This window comes from Schistocerca piceifrons, chromosome 5 (genome assembly GCF_021461385.2).
Source record: "Schistocerca piceifrons isolate TAMUIC-IGC-003096 chromosome 5, iqSchPice1.1, whole genome shotgun sequence".
Taxonomy (NCBI): domain Eukaryota; kingdom Metazoa; phylum Arthropoda; class Insecta; order Orthoptera; family Acrididae; genus Schistocerca; species Schistocerca piceifrons.
In genome coordinates this window covers 673,892,023-673,899,008 of record NC_060142.1, presented here as the reverse complement: position 1 = coordinate 673,899,008, position 6,986 = coordinate 673,892,023, and the positions used below count along the sequence as shown (strand labels likewise).

Genomic DNA, 6,986 nt, shown 5'->3' with positions numbered 1-6,986 from the left:
TCAGGAGTCACAGGGCCTTATTAGTTTCTTTTCGTTATCCGATATTGCGGCAGTTCTGCACTCTCTGTTGATCTGTTAGTCAATTAGCTGGGGTGAAGACACGCCAAAACCAGATAAGGGACGGGTGGGGTGTTACAAAATCTACAGTTAAGTGGCGGAAATTTCTTTCAGAATGTTCTACATGACCTTGGTTCCACACGAGGAAAAGTCGGTTTGTATTTGAGTAAGATTTTTCCCTATTTTTTGGAGTTTCTTGAGTCCCCGTGTCTCATTTACTGATTTGTTTCGAGTCTCGACGCCTGGATGGCCAGTATTTCCGACCCCGCTTGGCCAGTGAACTGGAAGCCGCGCTGGTTTAATTAGGCGGCAGGATATGGGCGCGCCTCTAGCCGGTAGCCAATAGCGGCAGCCAGTAGCCAGAAGCCAGTAGCCGGCAGTCGCAGGTGCGGCCGCGTCCCTATTTATAAAGATGAGCCGGCGCCGGCTGAATGGGCGGCGGGCACGCGCATACCGAGCAGGTAGGCGGCGACAGGAGGCCACAGCCGGCCGGCCCCAGAGTTAGGACGCCCACGCACGGCCGCTGGCTGGACACGCGGGCTGCCGGCGGGACGTAGGAAAGGCACGTTACTGCCGCGCCGCCGACTCGTCCCACAGTCTCATTACGAAACGCTGTCACGCCCGTGAAATCCGGAGCAGTCTGGGCTGCTTTACTGTCCGCTTCCGCCCCTGGAACTTTAGTGGAGGGACATGGCTTCCTGATGCGGTAACAGAATCCACAGAGGCTCACACTCGTCGCAGTGGATTTTTTTTTTTCTCCAAGTCCTGTGACATGTTTAATGCGTCCCGCCACTACTTCCTCTCCTCTACGCCAGTCTCTTATCTGAACCAAGCCCTCACACCCAACGTCCTCAATTATTTGCTGTGTACTCCTATACTCCAACCTCAGTTTTCCCTTGCAATTTTTGCCATCTAGAGCTCCCTACAGTATCACGAGGCTTCTCCTTGATGCCTTGACCACATCCCTTCCTCTGGTTCGTGTTTACCAGACTGTAGTGGCACAGTGTGCAATTGTCGTCCGCAGCTCGTGGTCGTGCGGTAGCGTTCTCGCTTCCCACGCCCGGGTTCCCGGGTTCGATTCCCGGCGGGGTCAGGGATTTTCTCTGCCTCGTGATGACTGGGTGTTGTGTGCTGTCCTTAGGTTAGTTAGGTTTAAGTAGTTCTAAGTTCTAGGGGACTGATGACCATAGATGTTAAGTCCCATAGTGCTCAGAGCCATTTGAACCATTTTTTGCAATTATCGCTATGGAGAGGCGGAAGAGGCGTCCTTCTAGGTATCAGTTTCCCCTTTTGTTGATCTCTCAAGTGCTTGTTGAATTAATGAAATGTTTCTTGGATATCTGCCACCCCATTATTGATAAATTCCTATAAAGTTAATCCCCAGATTACTAGGGCTATTCGTTAAGTACGGTCTCATAGTACGCGAAAGGGACACCACACTGAAAATCCACTGAAGCTTTACCCAGAAGTTTTGGGCAGTGTTTTTAGCGTGCTCGTCGATCGCATCACGTCGCTCTTTTAAATTCTCAGCGCACAGTGAGCTCGTAAAGATCCTTAGAAAATAGTGTCTCCCGCCAAGTATGAGGGCCTGGTGAGACATTTCGCACGATTTCATGCAGCCCATATAACAGAACTGTCACGTGTTTCCTTCTTCATGACAATTGTCGGCCGCATACTGCAGGATTAATGAAGACGCTCCTGCAGCTTTTCCGATGTGAACTGTTTGATCAACCACACTATACCCCGTAACTGGTTTCCCCCCGAGCTTCACCTCTTCTCACATGAACAGCTGGCTTTGAAGACAACGTTTTGGCACAGATAACAAGCTGTAAGCCAGCACACAGAATTGACGGGAAGCACAGGAGGCTGCCTTTGATGACGAGTAACTTGGTGCAATGCTACGACAAATGTCTAACGTCGGAGGGGTGACCATGTAGGGAAGTAACTGGAAGGCGTAGCTAACTGCTGAAAATAAAAAAGGTTTTGGTTTTCACAGTGGTTTTCATGCCACGACCAATCAGACTTTGCTTTCCGAATAGCCCTCGTAGTAGCAGTCCTTGAAGTTGGAAAACATACTCTGTAAGCAGTCCACGACACGTCTAAGCTACTCTGCATTTCTCTGTGGTTGACGTTTAGTACAGTAGAGCATGTAATTCTACGCATGACTTGGATACTCCATGCTCTACTACTATTTTACAATTTTATTAAATCAAAAAGCTATTTTTAGTCTTTTACTTGTAAAACATGCAACATGGAATGACAATAAATAAAATAGCCTCAGGCTGCAGTTATGGTGTTACAAGTTTAATTGGATGATCGATTTCGATACTTTCAGGTGACCAGGTGTTGCGGAGGTAGGTACCGGTAATTCGGTTGATAACCTGTGTGAGCTGGGAAATTAATATGTAACCGTCTGTTAGATATATACAAAGATGAAGTTGAGGGTGAGGTGTAAAGTGTGCAAATACACTACTGGCTACTAAAATTGCTACACCACGAAGATGACAAGCTACAGACGCAAAATTTAACAGACAGGAAGAAGATGCTGTGATATCCAAATGATAAGCTTTTCAGAGCATTCACGCAAGGTTGGCACCGGTGGCGACACATACAACGATCTGACATGAGGGAAGTTTCCAACCGATTTCTCATGCACAAACAGCAGTTGACCGGCGTTGCCAGGTGAAACGTTTTGGGATGTCTCGTGTAACGAGGAGAAATGCGTACCATCACGTTTCCGATTTTGATAAAGCTCGGATTGTAGCCTATTGCGATTGGGGTTTATCGTATCGCGACATTGCTGCTCGCGTTGGACGAGATCCAATGACTGTTAGCAGAATACGGAATCGATGGGTTCAGTAGGGTAACACGGAACGCCGTGCTGGATCCCAACGGCCTCGTATCACTAGCAGTCGAGATGACAGGCATCTTATCCACATGGCTGTAACGGATCGTGCAGTCACTTCTCGATCCCTGAGTCAACAGATGGGGACGTTTGCAAGACAACAACCATCTGCACGAACAGTTAGACGACGTTTGTAGCAGCATGGACTATCAGCTCGGAGACCACGGCTGAGGTTACCCTTGACGCTGCAGCACAGACAGGAGCGCCTGCGATGGTGTACTCGACGACGAACCTGGGTGCACGAATGGTAAAACGTACGAGTAATTTTTTTCGGATGAATCCAGGTTCTGTTTACAGCATCATGATGGTCGCATCCGTGTTTGGCGACATCGCGGTGAACGCACATTGAAAGCGTGTATTCGTCATCGTCATACTGGCGTATCCCCCGGCGTGATGGTATGGGGTGCCATTGGTTACACGTCTCGGTCACCTCTTGTTCGCATTGACGGCACTTTGAACAGTGGACCTTCCATTTCAGATGTTTTACGACCCGAGGCTCCACCCTTCATTCGATCCCTGAGAAACCCTACATTTCAGCAGGCTAATGCACGACCGCATGTTGCAGGTCCTGTACGGGCTTTTCTGGATACAGAAAATGTTCGACTGCTGCCCTGGTCAGCACATTCTCCAGATCTCTCATCAATTGAAATCGTCTGGTCAATGGTGGCCGAGCAACTGGCTCGTCACAATACGCCATTCATTACTCTTGATGAACTGTGGTATCGTGTTGAAGCTGCATGGACAGCTGTACCTGTACACGCCATCCAACAACCTCTGTTTGACTCAATGCCCAGGCGTATCAAGGCCGTTATTACGGCCAGAGGTGGTTGTTCTGGGTACTGATTTCTCAGAATCTCTGCACCCAAATTGCGTGAAAATTTTATCACATGTCAGTTATAGTATAATATATTTGTCCAATGAATACCCGTTTATCATCTTCATTTCTTCTTGGTGTAGCAATTTTAATTGCCTGGAGTGTAGATCATGCAGTAAAATCTGTAACACCAGCACTGTAGCCTGAGGCTATTTCATTTATTTGTATTAGTATATGCGGCTGCATTTCCACCATCCACTATCACGGGCAGTCTCGACTTTTCGAATATTTTAAGTCGTAAATCCTCTTAAACCTTAAGATTATTTATGATGTAATAAATTATAGAGTCTATATAATCTGAACACGCTCAATTTCTCACATGTCATTGGACACATCACGTTTTAATTCCATCTGGCTTCTACCTTTACGATTTGAACGTTGTTTCTCTGCAGAGTAATGTAAGTTTTATACTGTATCTATACTTATATAACACTCCGTCTTCAGGTCACAAGTGGCCCATCGGGACCATCCGACCGCCGTGTCACCCTCAGATGAGGACGCGGATAGAAGGGGCGTGTGGTCAGCACACCGCTCTCCCAGCCGTTATGATGGTTTTCTTTGAACGGAGCTGCTACTATTCGGTCGAGTAGCTCCTCAATTGGCATCACGAAGCTGAGTACACCCCGAAAAATGGCAACAGCGCATTTCGGCCCGGATGGTCACCCATCCAAGTGCCGGCAACGTCCGACAGCGATTAACTTCGGTGATCTGACGGGAACCGGTGTATCCACTGTGGAAAGGCCGTTGCCTGTACTTATATAGAGTTCTCTAAAATTCCCCTTACAAACTTGTAGGACTTGTAGAGGGGACTGAGTAGACAATATTTTGAATTGGAACCCATGTCCGGAAAATTACCGTTCCTGTGCTACAGCGTTTTGAAAAGATATTTGCTAAGTAAGAATGCGACAGGGCAGTAGTAATGAGGGGTGCTTACGTCGGATCATATGATGTCATCTGACGTCTATAATACTCTCTGACCTGGTGCGAGCCTCATTCAGTATCCATGAGTCCTAGAGCAACATTATTGAGCACACGTTTGTAGAATACATGGACATGCTCCACGCCTTTATCAAGATTGTTACTCACACTGTCCGACGCCATCGCATACCCCTTTCATCACAATAACACAATGGCTTAGAGAAAGTTGTAGCTTCATCGTCAGCAGGCATCACTGTGGTGCTCTAAGGAGACGCCACACAACAGAATTGCTAGAGGCCGTACGTCGAAGAGAACCTATCAACGACTACATGAGCAATTGCACGTGCAACAGATGTTGCTCCCAGCGCCGTTTCGGATGTTCTGCATGGCCAAGAACATCTACACCACATCCAAAGGATACAGTCACAATTCCAACCAATTTTGCACATTTTGCACCACACATTGTGTCCCGTACGCTGTTTCTGCTCTGGTGCATCAACGAGGCCTAGTATTACCACAGTGTAATATAAATTTACAAAGGGGTGTGTTCTAAGTTTTCGAAACTGCCATATCTGGTCAGACAGAAACCCACAAGCCACACCTGTCCAGGGATTTCAAGAGAAACTACACTCCTGGAAATTGAAATAAGAACACCGTGAATTCATTGTCCCAGGAAGGGGAAACTTTATTGACACATTCCTGGGGTCAGATACATCACATGATCACACTGACAGACCCACAGGCACATAGACACAGGCAACAGAGCATGCACAATGTCGGCACTAGTACAGTGTATATCCACCTTTCGCAGCAATGCAGGCTGCTATTCTCCCATGGAGACGATCGTAGAGATGCTGGATGTAGTCCTGTGGAACGGCTTGCCATGCCATTTCCACCTGGCGCCTCAGTTGGACCAGCGTTCGTGCTGGACGTGCAGCCCGCGTGAGACGACGCTTCATCCAGTCCCAAACATGCTCAATGGGGGACAGATCCGGAGATCTTGCTGGCCAGGGTAGTTGACTTACACCTTCTAGAGCACATTGGGTGGCACGGGATACATGCGGACGTGCATTGTCCTGTTGGAACAGCAAGTTCCCTTGCCGGTCTAGGAATGGTAGAACGATGGGTTCGATGACGGTTTGGATGTACCGTGCACTATTCAGTGTCCCCTCGACGATCACCAGTGGTGTACGGCCAGTGTAGGAGATCGCTCCCCACACCATGATGCCGGGTGTTGGCCCTGTGTGCCTCGGTCGTATGCAGTCCTGATTGTGGCGCTCACCTGCACGGCGCCAAACACGCATACGACCATCATTGGCACCAAGGCAGAAGCGACTCTCATCGCTGAAGACGACACGTCTCCATTCGTCCCTCCATTCACGCCTGTCGCGACACCACTGGAGGCGGGCTGCACGATGTTGGGGCGTGAGCGGAAGACGGTCTAACGGTGTGCGGGACCGTAGCCCAGCTTCAAGGAGACGGTTGCGAATGGTCCTCGCCGATACCCCAGGAGCAACAGTGTCCCTAATTTGCTGGGAAGTGGCGGTGCGGTCCCCTACGGCACTGCGTAGGATCCTACGGTGTTGGCGTGCATCCGTGCGTCGCTGCGGTCCGGTCCCAGGTCGACGGGCACGTGCACCTTCCGCCGACCACTGGCGACAACATCGATGAACTGTGGAGACCTCACGCCCCACGTGTTGAGCAATTTGGCGGTACGTCCACCCGGCCTCCCGCATGCCCACTATACGCCCTCGCTCAAAGTCCGTCAACTGCACATACGGTTCACGTCCACGCTGTCGCAGCATGCTACCAGTGTTAAAGACTGCGATGGAGCTCCGTATGCCACGGCAAACTGGCTGACACTGACGGCGGCGGTGCACAAATGCTGCGCAGCTAGCGCCATTCGACGGCCAACACCGCGGTTCCTGGTGTGTCCGCTGTGCCGTGCGTGTGATCATTGCTTGTACAGCCCTCTCGCAGTGTCCGGAGCAAGTATGGTGGGTCTGACACACCGGTGTCAATGTGTTCTTTTTTCCATTTCCAGGAGTGCAGGTATCAATGTATGGGCAGGTATTCTGTGTGACTGAACCACACACGCTTCCACTCAAATTCACGGGTCCTAGCTGCTTAACCTTCCCACAGCAAGTCTTAGGCGTGTTGTGGGGATGCTGTGTCACTGAACCTCCGTCAAGACATGTGCTTTCAACATGACGGCGCATCCGCCCTCTTTTC

General features: G+C 49.6%; 1 pseudogene; it reads right to left on the bottom strand.

Moving 5' to 3' along the window:
* Nucleotides 1-4,467: 4,467 nt before the first annotated feature.
* On the bottom strand, nucleotides 4,468-4,585 carry LOC124799610 (annotated as a pseudogene).
* Nucleotides 4,586-6,986: the final 2,401 nt, after the last annotated feature.